Consider the following 13348-nt stretch of genomic DNA (forward strand, 5'->3'; position numbering starts at 1 on the left):
CTCCTACTCTCACAGACTCATCTTTATCCTAACCCTCGGTGCAAGCCTCGGGCTCCGAGAACTTCACCACACCTACCACCTCAGATAGTTCACACTCATTCACTTCCATTTCTCCTCCTGTCTTGAGCTCACTCTGCTTACACTTTCTACAAGTCTTCTTTATTAACAAACCATCTCCCTTTTCCCCACCACTCAAGCTCACCCTCCCTCTCTATCTTAGACCTCCTCTACCTCTCTTTTTCCCTCCATTCCTCCTTATAATAATACTGCACTTCTCCTGACAGACATGTTGTTCTTGCCTTCTCAAGGGACGCCATTTAACCGGCTGTCACAATCTCCCCCGCAAATTAAATGTTCAGTTTAGATAGTTTTAACATATAAGTTGAAATAGTGCTTCTATTATAAAAACTTTTTTTTTCAGACAGCAATTCAATGCTATAGTTTCTACATTTGAAATTGAGCATCTAGTTTGCATCATCATAAAACATAGGCTACACTATGTAGTGGTCAATTGAAAAGCCACATCTTCTACACCTCACCTAGGGTGTATTCATTAGTGGTCATGTCTAGAAGGGATACAGCTTTTGTTTTGCATTTTAAATAACCCTACCTCGAACCTTAACTTAATTATCCTAACCAGCTACGTTAATTATCCTAACCTGCTGCGTACGTTCTCCTAATTTGTTACGAAAAGTAAATTTTTGACAAAACCTTAATTAGTCATTTTATGTTGCAAAACGTTGGTCTGTTGCAAAATGTTTTTTCCCAGTGACTGGGATAATAGTCTTCCTCACAACTTAATAACAGTTGACACTCACTCACACTCACAATTGGCCTAGCGTTGTCCGGGTTTGCCCGGTGTAGGCAGTCATTGTAAATAAGAATTTGCTCTTAACTGACTTCCCTAGTTAAATAAAGCAGGAGCCACAAGAACATTAGTGAGGTCGGAAAGTGATGTTGGGCGATTAGGCCTGACTCGCAGTCGGCGTTACAATTCATCCCAAAGGTGTTCAATGGAGTTGAGGTCAGGTCTCTGAGCAGGCCAGTTAAGTTCTTTCACACTGATCTTGACAAACCACTTCTGTATGGACCTCGCTTTGTGTACTGAGGCATTGTCATCCTTCAACAGGAAAGGGCCTTACCCAAACTTTTGCCACCAAGTTGGAAGCACAGAATAGTCTAGAAAATCATTCTATGCTGTAGCGTTAAGATCTCCCTTCACTGGAACTAAGTGGCCTAGCCTGAACCATGAAAAACAGCCCCAGACCATTATTCCTCGTCCACCAAACTTTACAGTTGGCACTATGCATTGGGGCAGGTAGCGTTCTCCTGGCATCTGCCAAACCAAGATTAGTCCGTTGGACTACCAGATGGTGAAGCGTGATTCATCACTACAGAGAACGCATTTCCATTGCTTCACAGTCCAATGGTGGCGAGCTTTACATCACTTCAGTCGACGCTTGGCATTGCGCATGGTGATCTTAGGCTTGTGTGCGGCTGCTTGGCCATGGAAACCCATTTCATTAAGCTCCCAACTAACAGTTCTTGTGCTGACGTTGCTTCCAGAGGCAGTTTGGAACTCGGTAGTGAGTGTTGCAACCGAGGATAGATGATTTTTACGCGCTGCGCACTTCACCGGTCTCGTTCTGAGAGCTTGTGTGGCCTACCACTTCGCAGCTGTCACGTTCCTGACCTGTTTTCTGTTGTTTTGTATGTGTTTAGTTGGTCAGGACGTGAGCTGGGTGGGAATTCTATGTTGTGTGTCTAGTTTGTCTGTTTCTATGTCAGCCTAGTGTGGGTTCTCAATCAGAGACAGATGGTAGTCGTTGTCTCTGATTGAGACTCATATATAGGAGGCTTGTTTTGTGTTGGGATTTTGTGGGTGTTTGTTACCTGTCTCTGTGTTTGTGTTCTGCACCAGATAGGTCTGTATCGGTTTTGCACATTTGTTATTTTGTATGTTGTTTGTAGTGTTTCACTTGTTCTTTTATTAAACATGTTGAACACTAGCCGCGCTGCACTTTGGTCCTCTCCTTCACCTATGGAAGAAAGCCGTTACAGAAACACCCACCAACAAGGGACCAAGCAGCGTGGCTACGGGCAGCGACAGCAGGAGCAGAGAAAGGAGGAATGGACATGGGAAGACGTTTTGGACGGCAAGGGTTGCTACACATGGGAGGAGATCCTGGCTGGAAGGGATCGCCTCCCATGGGAGCAGCTGGAGGCAGTTAGGAGAGCAGAGGCATCCGGAGAGAGGAACCGGAGTTATGAACGCGGCTAGCACGGAAACCCGAGAGGCTCACCCAAAAATTTCTTGGGGGGGGGGGTGGCTAAAGGGGAGTGTGGCGAAGCCGGGTTGGATACCTGAGCCAACTCCCCGGGCTTACCGTGGAGTGAGAGGGCGTCATACTGGTCAGACATTGTGTTATGCGGTAAAGCGCACGGTGTCCCCAGTACGCGTGCTTAGCCCAGTGCGGGCTATTCCACCTTGCCGCACTGGGAGGGCTAGGTTGGGCATCGAGCTGGATGTCATGAAGCCGGCCCAACGTATCTGGCCTCCAGTACGTCTCCTCGGGCCGGCGTACATGGCACCAGCCTTACAGGTGGTGTCCCCGGTTCGCCTGCATAGCCCAGTGCGGGCTATTCCACCTCGCCGCACTGGCAGGGCTACGGGGACCATTCAACCTGGTAAGGTTGGAGAGGCTCGGTGCTCAAGAGCGCGTGTCCTCCTTCACGGTCCGGTATATCCGGCGCCACCTTCCCGCCCCAGCCCAGTACCACCAGTGCCTACACCACGCACCAGGCTTCCAGTGCATCTCCAGAGCCCTGTTCCTCCTCCCCGCACTCGCCCTGAGGTGCGTGCCCTCAGCCCGGTACCTCCAGTTCCGGCACCACGCATCAGGCCTATAGTGCGTCTCAGCCGGCCAGAGTCTGCCGTCTGCCCAGCGGCAACTGAGCCATCCGTCTGCCCAGCGCCGTCTGAGCCATCCGTCGGCCCAGCGACGTCTGAGCCATCCGTCTGCCCAGCGCCGTCTGAGCCATCCGTCTGCCCAGCGACGTCTGAGCCATCCGTCTGCCCAGCGACGTCTGAGCCATCCGTCTGCCCAGCGCCGTCTGAGCCATCCGTCTGCCCAGCGCCGTCTGAGCCATCCGTCTGCCCAGCGCCGTCTGAGCCATCCGTCTGCCCAGCGCCGTCTGAGCCATCCGTCTGCCCAGCGCCGTCTGAGCCATCCGTCTGCCCAGCGCCGTCTGAGCCATCCGTCTGCCCAGCGCCATCTGAGCCGTCCGTCAGTCAGGAGCCGCTAGAGCCGTCCGTCAGTCAGGAGCCGCCAGAGCCGCCAGCCAGTCAGGAGCTGCTAGAGCCGCCCTCCAGTCATGAGCCGCCCTCCAGTCATGAGCCGCCCTCCAGTCATGAGCTGCCCTCCAGTCATGAGCTGCCCTCCAGTCATGAGCTGCCCTCCAGTCATGAGCTGCCACTCAGTCCGGAGCTGCCACTCAGTCCGGAGCTGCCACTCAGTCCGGAGCTGCCTCTCAGTCCGGAGCTGCCACTAGTCCGGAGTTGTCCCTCTGTCTTGGGCTACCTCTCTGTCCTGGGCTACCTCTCTGTCCTGAGCTACCTCTTTGTCCTGAACTACCACTCTGTCCTGAGTTGTCTCCTCTATTGTAGAGGGGAGTTGGTGAAGGTTCCTGGACCATGGTCGGGGGCGAGGGTCGCCACTCAAGGGACACTAAGGAGGTGGACAAAGACAATGGTGGAGTGGTGCCCTCGTCCACCGCCGGAGCCGCCACCGCGGACAGATGCCCACCCAGACCCTCCCCTTGAGTTTTAGGGGTGCGCCCGGAGTTCGCACCTTGAGGGGGGGGGGGGGGGGGGGGGGGGGTTCTGTCACGTTCCTGACCTGTTTTCTGTTGTTTTGTATGTGTTTAGTTGGTCAGGACGTGAGCTGGGTGGGAATTCTATGTTGTGTGTCTAGTTTGTCTGTTTCTATGTCAGCCTAGTGTGGGTTCTCAATCAGAGACAGATGGTAGTCGTTGTCTCTGATTGAGACTCATATATAGGAGGCTTGTTTTGTGTTGGGATTTTGTGGGTGTTTGTTACCTGTCTCTGTGTTTGTGTTCTGCACCAGATAGGTCTGTATCGGTTTTGCACATTTGTTATTTTGTATGTTGTTTCTAGTGTTTCACTTGTTCTTTTATTAAACATGTTGAACACTAGCCGCGCTGCACTTTGGTCCTCTCCTTCACCTATGGAAGAAAGCCGTTACAGCAGCTGAGTCGTTGTATTTGCAGCAGCTACTCTTCCTGGGGTCCAGCAACATTAAGGCAGTTACTGTATATACAATTTCAAATATTACAGGACATTACATTTCATAACTCTTTTCTCAACACATTAAGTGTGTTCCCTCAAGCCACTACTCTACCATCAGATACAGTACCAGTCAAAAGTTTGGACACCTACTCATTCCAGGGTTTTTCTTTATTTTTACTATTTCTACATGGTAGAATAATAGTGAAGACATTTAAAACTATGAAATAACAAGTATGGAATAAGATTGCTTTATATAAATGTACTATGTATGTACAGTACCAGTCATTCAAGTGTTAAACAAATCAAAATATATTTGAAATTCTTCAAACCCTTTTCCTTGATGACAGCTTTGCACACTCTTGGCATTCTCTCAACCAGCTTCACCTGGAATGATTTTCCAACAGTCTTGAAGGAGTTCCCACATATGCTGGACTCTGCAGTCCAACTCATCCCAAACCATCTTAAATAGAGTTGAGGTCGGGGATATGAAACATATTTTGATTTGTTTAACACTTTGGTTACTACATGATTCCATATGTGTTATTTCATACTTTTGATGTCTTCACTATTCTACATTGTAGAAAATAGTAAAACCCTTGAATGACTGATACTGTACATACATTTTGCATACACATTTTACATACATGGTACTTTTATATAAAGCAATCTCATAACAATAATACATTAACAAAACATAGTGAGGCAAAAAAGTATTTAGTCAGCCACTAATTGTGCAAGTTCTCCCACTTAAAAAGATGAGAGAGGCCTGTAATTGTCATCATAGGTACACTTATGACAGACATGACAGACTATGACAACTATGACAGACAACAGACAACTATGACAGACAAAATGAGAAAAAAAAATCCAGAAAATCACATTGTAGGTTTTTAATGAATTTATTTGCAAATTATGGTGGAAAATAAGTATTTGGTCAATAGCAAAAGTTTCTCAATACTTTGTTATATACCCTTTGTTGGCAATGACAGAGGTCAAATGTTTTCTGTAAGTCTTCACAAGGTTTTCACACACTGTTGCTGGTCTTTTTGTCCATTCCTCCATGCAGATCTCCTCTAGAGCAGTGATGTTTATATCTTTTTCTATTTTTTACCAATTCCTTTAAGCCAATTTGTATCTGAAATATATTGCAGGGAAAGAAGTTCCCTACCTTCTCCCATTTCCACTTGCATCCTCCATTTTGTGGTAATGCTGCAATCAGTTGCTTTGGATTGAGCAGACATTCCTATATATTTTCGATAGCTGCACTGTTTATATTCATAAAATAATTGATAAATATAATTTAAAAAATGTACATTTTCTTCCGTAAAAAATTATGCTTTATTAATCAGTATATTTGAGTTTAACCATAACATTTGTGGTAATAATTGTTCTCTTTTCTGGAGGATAAAACTGAAATTGTAACCAGCTTTGTATGATTTGCTTAAAAACTTAAAAACTTGTCAATAGGGGGGCGCCATTTCGACTTTGTAAAAATTTGTTCCTAAATTAAACTGCCTCGTGCTCAATTCTTGCTCGTACAATATGCATATTATTATTACTATTGGATAGAAAACACTCTCTAGTTTCTAAAACCGTTTGAATTATATCTGTGAGTAAAACAGAACTCAAGTTGCAGCTAACTTCCTGTCAGGAAGTGAGAAATCTGAAATCGGGCACTCTGTTCCAGGGTCAGTTTATTAAATTGCATGTAATCTATGAGTCGACATGCACTGCATACGATTTCCCCTAGATGTCAGTAAGCAGTGAGAATTGGAATGGTGTTGCTAGGCAGATCGGAGGCCATATAAAGGCTCTTGGAACCGGGGGTGCACTCTTTTCAACGTTTGTCATGGCGCAAGACAGACCTCAGGATGGCATTCTGAAAAGCTCTCGTTATAGGCCTTAGATATGTCCGGCTCTGATTTTATTCGATATAGGTGTTAAAGACATCATAATGTAGTTATTTTAATCCGAGTTATATCAGTTTATATCAGTATATTACGATTTTCGGATATTTCTTTGTGCTGCGTTATGAAGAGTTGGACACGTCTGGGCCACATAGCTAATGTTTGTTGCTAATTCCTAAGTTGAAGACGACAATCTACAACCGAGCAACGATGATTCTGGACAAAGGACCACTTGCACAAGATTCTGATGGAAGTTCATCAAAAAGTAAGAAATATTTATGATGTTAATTCGTTCTTCTGTTGAAAAATGTAAAACTATTATTCCGCCATTAATTTCGGTGCGGTCTCGCTTTAACACACGCTGTATGTCGTAGTAACGTTCATTTTAAAAATCTAACACAGCGGTTGCATTAAGAACTAATGTATCTTTCATTTGCTGTACAACCTGTATTTTTTAGTCAAGTTTATGATTAGTTATTGATTAGATTAGGTGCCTCTCCCAAGATTTCTCCCGACATTTTGTTGGCAGCTTGGCTACTATTCTCATTGTATAACCACGATTTGTGCCGCTAAATATGCACATTTCCGAACAAACAATATATGTATTGTGTAATATGATGTTATAGGACTGTCATCTGATGAAGTTTTGAGAAGGTTAGTGAAAAATGTAATATCTTTTGCTGGTTTATTCGCTATTGCTAACGTGCATGAATCAATGCTGCTGTGTGGTTGGCTATTGTAGTAAGCTAATATAATGCTAAATTGTGTTTTTGCTGTAAAACACTTAAAGAATCTGAAATATTGGCTGGATTCACAAGATCTTTGTCTTTCATTTGCTGTACGCTGTGTATTTTTCATAAATGTTTTATGATGAGTATTTAGGTAATTCACGTTGCTCTCTGTAGTTATTCTAGTTGCTTTGGTGAGAGTTGTGATGGTGGCTGCAATGTAAAACTATGATTTATACCTGAAATATGTGTAACGATTGTCGTAATATTCTTCCTCCTCCTCGGACGAGGAGAGGAGAGAGGGATCGGAAGACCAATGTGCAGCGAGGTATGTAGACATAATGAATTTATTAGACACGACGAACACTGACACGACCTATACTTGAAATTTACAAAATAACAAACAAACAACGTAGACTGACCTGAACATGCAAACTACATATAACGAAGCACGCATGAACAGGAAAGAACAAACGAGACGAGACAGTACCGTGTGGTGCAATAAACACAGACACAGCGACAATCACCCACAAACAAACAGTGAGAGCAACATACCTTAATATGACTCTAAATCAGAGGAAACGCCAAACACCTGCCTCTAATTGAGAGCCATACCAGGCAACCCATTAACCCAACATAGAAACACAATACATAGAAATGCCCACCCAGCTCACGTCCTGACCAACAAAACAAAAGATTAACACAATAACTAGGGTCAGAACGTGACAATATGCATATTTTTCGAACAAAACATATGCTATACAATAAATATGTTATCAGACTGTCATCTGATGAAGTTGTTTCTTGGTTAGTGACTATTTATATCTTTGTTTTGTCGAATTTGTGATAGCTACCTATGCAGGAAAAAAATGGTGGAGAAAAAAAAGTTGTGTCTTTTGCTATGGTGGTTAGCTAATTGAAATACATATTGTGTCTTCCCTGTAAAACATTTTAAAAATCAGAAATGATGGCTGGATTCAAAATATGTGTATCTTTCATTTGGTGTCTTGGACTTGTGATTTCATGAACATTTTATTATATGATATCCCTGTGGCTTTAGGCTAGGCTATGCTAGTCCGCTTTTTTGATGGGGGGGATCCCGGATCCGGGTTTGTGACTCGTCAGAGGTTTAACTTCTACCGACTCAGAAACCCGGATCCGGGAGCACCCCCACCTCCCCCACCAGTAAAAAAGCTGAATAGCATAGCTAGCATAGCGTCACAAGTAAATAGTTGCATCTAAATATTTCAATCACAAGTCCAAGATACCAGATGAAAGATCCACTTCTTGTGAATCCAGCAATCATTTCTGATTTGTAAAATGTTTTACAGGGAAGACACAATATGTAAATCTATTAGCTAACCACGTTAGCAAAAGACACCATTTTTCTTTGTCCACCATTTTTTCTCACCACCAGTAGCTATCACCAATTCGGCCAAATAAAGATATTGATAGCCACTAACCAAGAAAAAACCTCATCAGATGACAGTCTGATAACATATTTATTGTATGGGATAGGTTTTGTTAGAAAAATGTGCATATTTCAGGTAGAAATCATAGTTTACAATTGCACCCACCATCACAACTCGACTAGAATAAATACAGAGAGCAACGTGTATTACCTAATTACTAATCATAAAACATTTCTTAAAAATACACAGCGTACACTAATTGAAAGACACAGATCCTGTGAATCCAGACAATATTTCAGATTTTCTAAGTGTTACAGCGAAAACACAATAAATCGTTATATTAGCATACCACATGTGCAAACATTACCCCAGAATTGATTCACGGCAAAAAGAGCGATAGCATTATCACCTCCAAAATGTATGAATTTTTTCACTAACCTTCTCAGAGTTCTTCAGATGACACTCCTGTAACATCATACACTGCTCAAAAAAATAAAGGGAACACTTAAACAACACAATGTAACTCCAAGTCAATCACACTTCTGTGAAATCAAACTGTCCACTCAAACTGCTGTTGTGCAAATGGAATAGACCAGGGGTGTCAAACTCATTCCACGGAGGGCCTAGTGTCTGCAGGTTTTTGGTTTTTCCTTTCAATAAAGCCCTAGACAACCAGGTGTGGGGAGTTCCTAACTAATTAGTGATGTTAATTCATCAATCAAGTACAAGGGAGGAGCGAAAACCCGCAGACACTCGGCCCTCCGTGGAATGAGTTTGACACCTGTGGAATAGACAAAAGGTGGAAATTATAGGCAATTAGCAAGACACCCCCAAAAAAGGAGTGATTCTGCAGGTGGTGACCACAGACCACTTCTCAGTTCCTATTCTTCCTGGCTGTTGTTTTGGTCACTTTTGAATGCTGGCGGTGCTCTCACTCTAGTGGTAGCATGAGATGGAGTCTACAACCCACACAAGTGGCTCAGGTAGTGCAGTTCATCCAGGATGGCACATCAATGCGAGCTGTGGCAAAAAGGTTTGCTGTGTCTGTCAGCGTAGTGTCCAGAGCATGGAGGCGCTACCAGGAGACAGGCCAGTACATCAGGAGACGTGGAGGAGGCCGTAGGAGGGCAACAACCCAGCAGCAGGACCGCTACCTCCGTCTTTGTGCAAGGAGGTGCACTGCCAGCGCCCTGCAAAATGACCTCCAGCAGGCCACACTACTGTTCAATACAGAGTGCGCCAAAGCGAAGCTACCCCAAAGAAAATGGCGGGATATGCGTTTAACATTTTTCGACAGAACAACGATTTATCATCATAAATAGTTCTTACTATTAGCTGAACTGCCATCAGAATCTTGGGCAATGAATCCTTTCTCCGGTCTAATCGTCTTTTGGTCGAAAGATGTCCTCTTGTCCCGTCGAAATGGCCACTAACATTCAGCATGTACTAGAAAAGTGCCCAGCTCTTCGAAGTGCGTCACACAGAAATGCCATAAAATCGCCCTAAACGGATATAAATTGCTATAAAACGGTTTAAATTAACTACCTTATGATGTTTTTAACACCTATAATGAGTAAAAACATGACCGGAGATATATTACTGGCTAAACAACAGCTTGGAAGGAGGCCAGTCCGACGTCCATCGTGCGTCAGGCGCAGAGACGAAAAGAAATGTACTTCCGGTCATTGGTCTTTTATACAGGCCCTGATTGCGCAATCGACTCCATTCAAATTGTCACCACTTACTGACATCTAGAGGAAGACGTAGGCAGTGTTTGTATCCCCATAGCATTCACAGGGACATTACAACTGACCTGGGAACAGGGGCCAAGATTTCTGAAATCTCACTCCCTGTCATGAAAAGTGCTGTAGAAGGAGTTCTGTTTCACTCAGAGACATAATTCCAACGGCTATAGAAACTAGAGGGTGTTTTCTATCCAATAATAATAATAATATGCATATTGTACGAGCAAGAATTGAGTACTAGGCAGTTTAATCTGGAGACCAATTTATGCTAAGTCGAAACAGCACCCCCTATATTCGCATGTTAATAAAGGGCGATACTTTAAACAAAATTTCATTTTCAATTAGTCTGAAATCAGTTGAAATCTGTATAAAGGCAAAAAGGCAATTTTTTTTGCAAATGCTGGGCCTTTCTTAATAATCTACTGAAGAACCATTTTGGGTGTATAACTTGATCTGTTTCACCTGTCTTTATGATTGTCTCCACCCCCCTCCAGGGTTCGCCCATCTTCCCCATTATCCCCTTTGTATTTATACCTGTGTTCTCTGTTTGTCTGTTGCCAGTACGTCTTGTTTGTTAGAGGCAACCAGCGTTTTTTTGTCTCAGCTCCTGCTTTATCCAGTCTCTCTTTTCTCGCCTTCCTGTTTTGACCCTTGCTTGTCCTGAATCCGAGCTTGTCTGCCTGTCGACCTGTACCTTTGCCCCCCTCTGGATTACCGACCTCTGCCTTACCCTGACCGTGAGCCTGCATGCTGTCCGGTACCGTTTCCCCACCTTTGGTTTGCTGACCCCTGCCTGCCTTGACCTGTCTATCGCCTGCCCCTTGAATTATTAAACTATTGTTTATTCGACGTGGCTTGCATCTGTGCTTTACCTACATACCTGATAGTACAAACTGGCCATGACTGACCCAGCAGGTCCGAACCAGCTGCACAAGGCCATCTCCTCCCAAGGAGCCTCCATTGGTAGACACAGGGAATTGCTTCGTGGGCTGATGGAGGGGGTCCAAACGTTGGCTGAGTGCCATGACCAGGCGTTGGACATGTTGCTGGAGCAATTCTGCAGGTCGTCTGGGGGGCAGCCTGCCTCGGTGGTAAATCCAGCGCCCCTCAGCAACTCGGCAGTTAGCAGTGCCACCGCACCGGCCAGTCCAACTTCCCGGGAGCCCTGGTTCTGGAAACCTTTAATGGAGAGCCGAGCACCTGTCGGGCATTTTTTGCTCAATGTGCCCTCATTTTCGAGCTTCAGCTCTCCTCCTTCCCCTCGGATCGCTCCAAAATAGCCTACCTCGTCACACTAATGTCTGGAAGGGCGCTCACCTGGGCTACCGCCGTATGGGAACAGCAGCCGGTCATATGCGTGAGCCTGGAGGGGTTCGTGGGAGAGGTGAGGAAGATTTTTGATGCCACGTTCTCCGGGAAAGAAGCTGCACGGGAAGTTAATCCAGCTCCGGCATCTCTGGCAAACTTTGCGCTGGATTTCCATACGTTGGCAGCAGAGAGTGCGTGGAACCCGAAAGCACTGTTCAACATGTTCCTGCACGACGTCTCGGAGGATGTTACCCATAGATTTTGACTCCCTCATCGCTTTGACCATCCGCATTGATGGGCGATTGTGGGAATGACGGATGGAGAGGAAATTTGATTTCACTCGCACGTCCAGGGATTCCACCTCGCCTCCGAGTCATCCTGGAAGTCCACGACAGTCCCGTGGCCGAGAGCACCCAAGATTTTGCGACCTTCCTCGAGAGTCACCGAGGACGGCCGAGGCACTGTTTCCCGAACCCATGCAACTAGACAGGGCTAGGCTGTCGCCAGCGGAACAGCAACACCGGATCAGCACAAGGAGCTGTCTATGTTGCGGGACTTTTGTTCATTTTGTGTCGTCGTGTCCGGTAAAAGACCAGGCTCACCAGTAGGAGCGAGTACTCTAGTGGGTCATATGGGGAAACTTTTGCTTGCCTTACTTGCAGCCTTTTTCATGTAATTCTGCTGTGGGTGAACCAGTCCAAATCTCTCCGGGTCCTCATTGAGTCTGGGGCCGATGAGAACTTTTTGGACGCCACACTGGCTTCCGAGCGGAACATCCCCACTCAGCCCCTCTCCATTCCCATGGATGTTAGAGCGTTGGACAGGCGCTCTATAGGTTGGGTCACCCATAACACCACTCCCATCAACCTATGTGTGTCAGGGATTCACAGCGAGACCATTCAGTACTGCTCATCAAGGCCCCCCAGATTCCTGTGGTTTTGGGATTCTCCTGGCTCCAGCGACACAACCCAACCATCAACTGGTCTACGGGTGCCATCATGGGCTGGAGTCCGTTCTGCAACGGCTATTGTCTGAAGTCAGCGCAACATGCCCCCAGGACGCCTTCCTCGGTCCTCGGAGGTGGTTCCCGGCGCTCTCCGCCATTCCTACGGAGTACCAGGATCTCCAGGAGGTGTTCATCAAGTTCCGGGCCACTTCCGTTCCGCCGCACCACCCCTCTGACTGTGGGATTGACCTTCTTCCTAGCACCACTCTGCCCCGGGGGCGTCTTTACTCGCTGTCGGGACCTGAAACCAAGGCTATGGAGGACTCCATTGGGGACTCCCTAGCTACTGGATTTTTCCGTCCCTCTTCCTCTCCCACTGGCACAGGGTTCTTCTACAAGGAGAAGAAGAACAAGCCCATGCGCCTGTGCATTGACTTCCGGGGACCTACTGACATCACTGTAAAGAATCGTTATCCGCTACCTCTAATTTCCTCGGCCATCGAGCCGCTCCATGGGGCCACTGTGTTCTCCAAGCTAGATCTATGAAATGCCTACCACCTGGTGCGGATACGAGAGGGAGACGAGTGGAAGACTGCCTTCAACACGGCCAGTGAACACTACGCATATCTGGTGATGCCCTTTGGCCTCACCAACAGCCCTGCCGTGTTCCAGCCTCTGGTGAATGACGTTCTCCTTAACATGCTGAACCTGTTCGCCTTCATCTACATTGATGACATCCTTGTCCTCCCCCGCTCCCCACAAGAACCCGTGCTCCATTTCCGGCAGGTTCTCCAGCGCCTTCTGGAGAACCAGTTTTTCGTTAAGGTGGAAAAATTAGTTCCATCGCTCCACCATTCCCTTTCTGGGCTACATCATCTCTGCTGGGAGCGTCAAGACGGATCCAGAGAAGGTGAAAGCGGTGGTGGATTGGCCTCAGCCTGCTTCCTGGGGTTCGCCAACTTTTATCGCCGCTTTATCCGGGTTTATAGCACC

Source organism: Salvelinus fontinalis, chromosome 21, assembly GCF_029448725.1.
Source record: "Salvelinus fontinalis isolate EN_2023a chromosome 21, ASM2944872v1, whole genome shotgun sequence".
NCBI classification, from domain to species: domain Eukaryota; kingdom Metazoa; phylum Chordata; class Actinopteri; order Salmoniformes; family Salmonidae; genus Salvelinus; species Salvelinus fontinalis.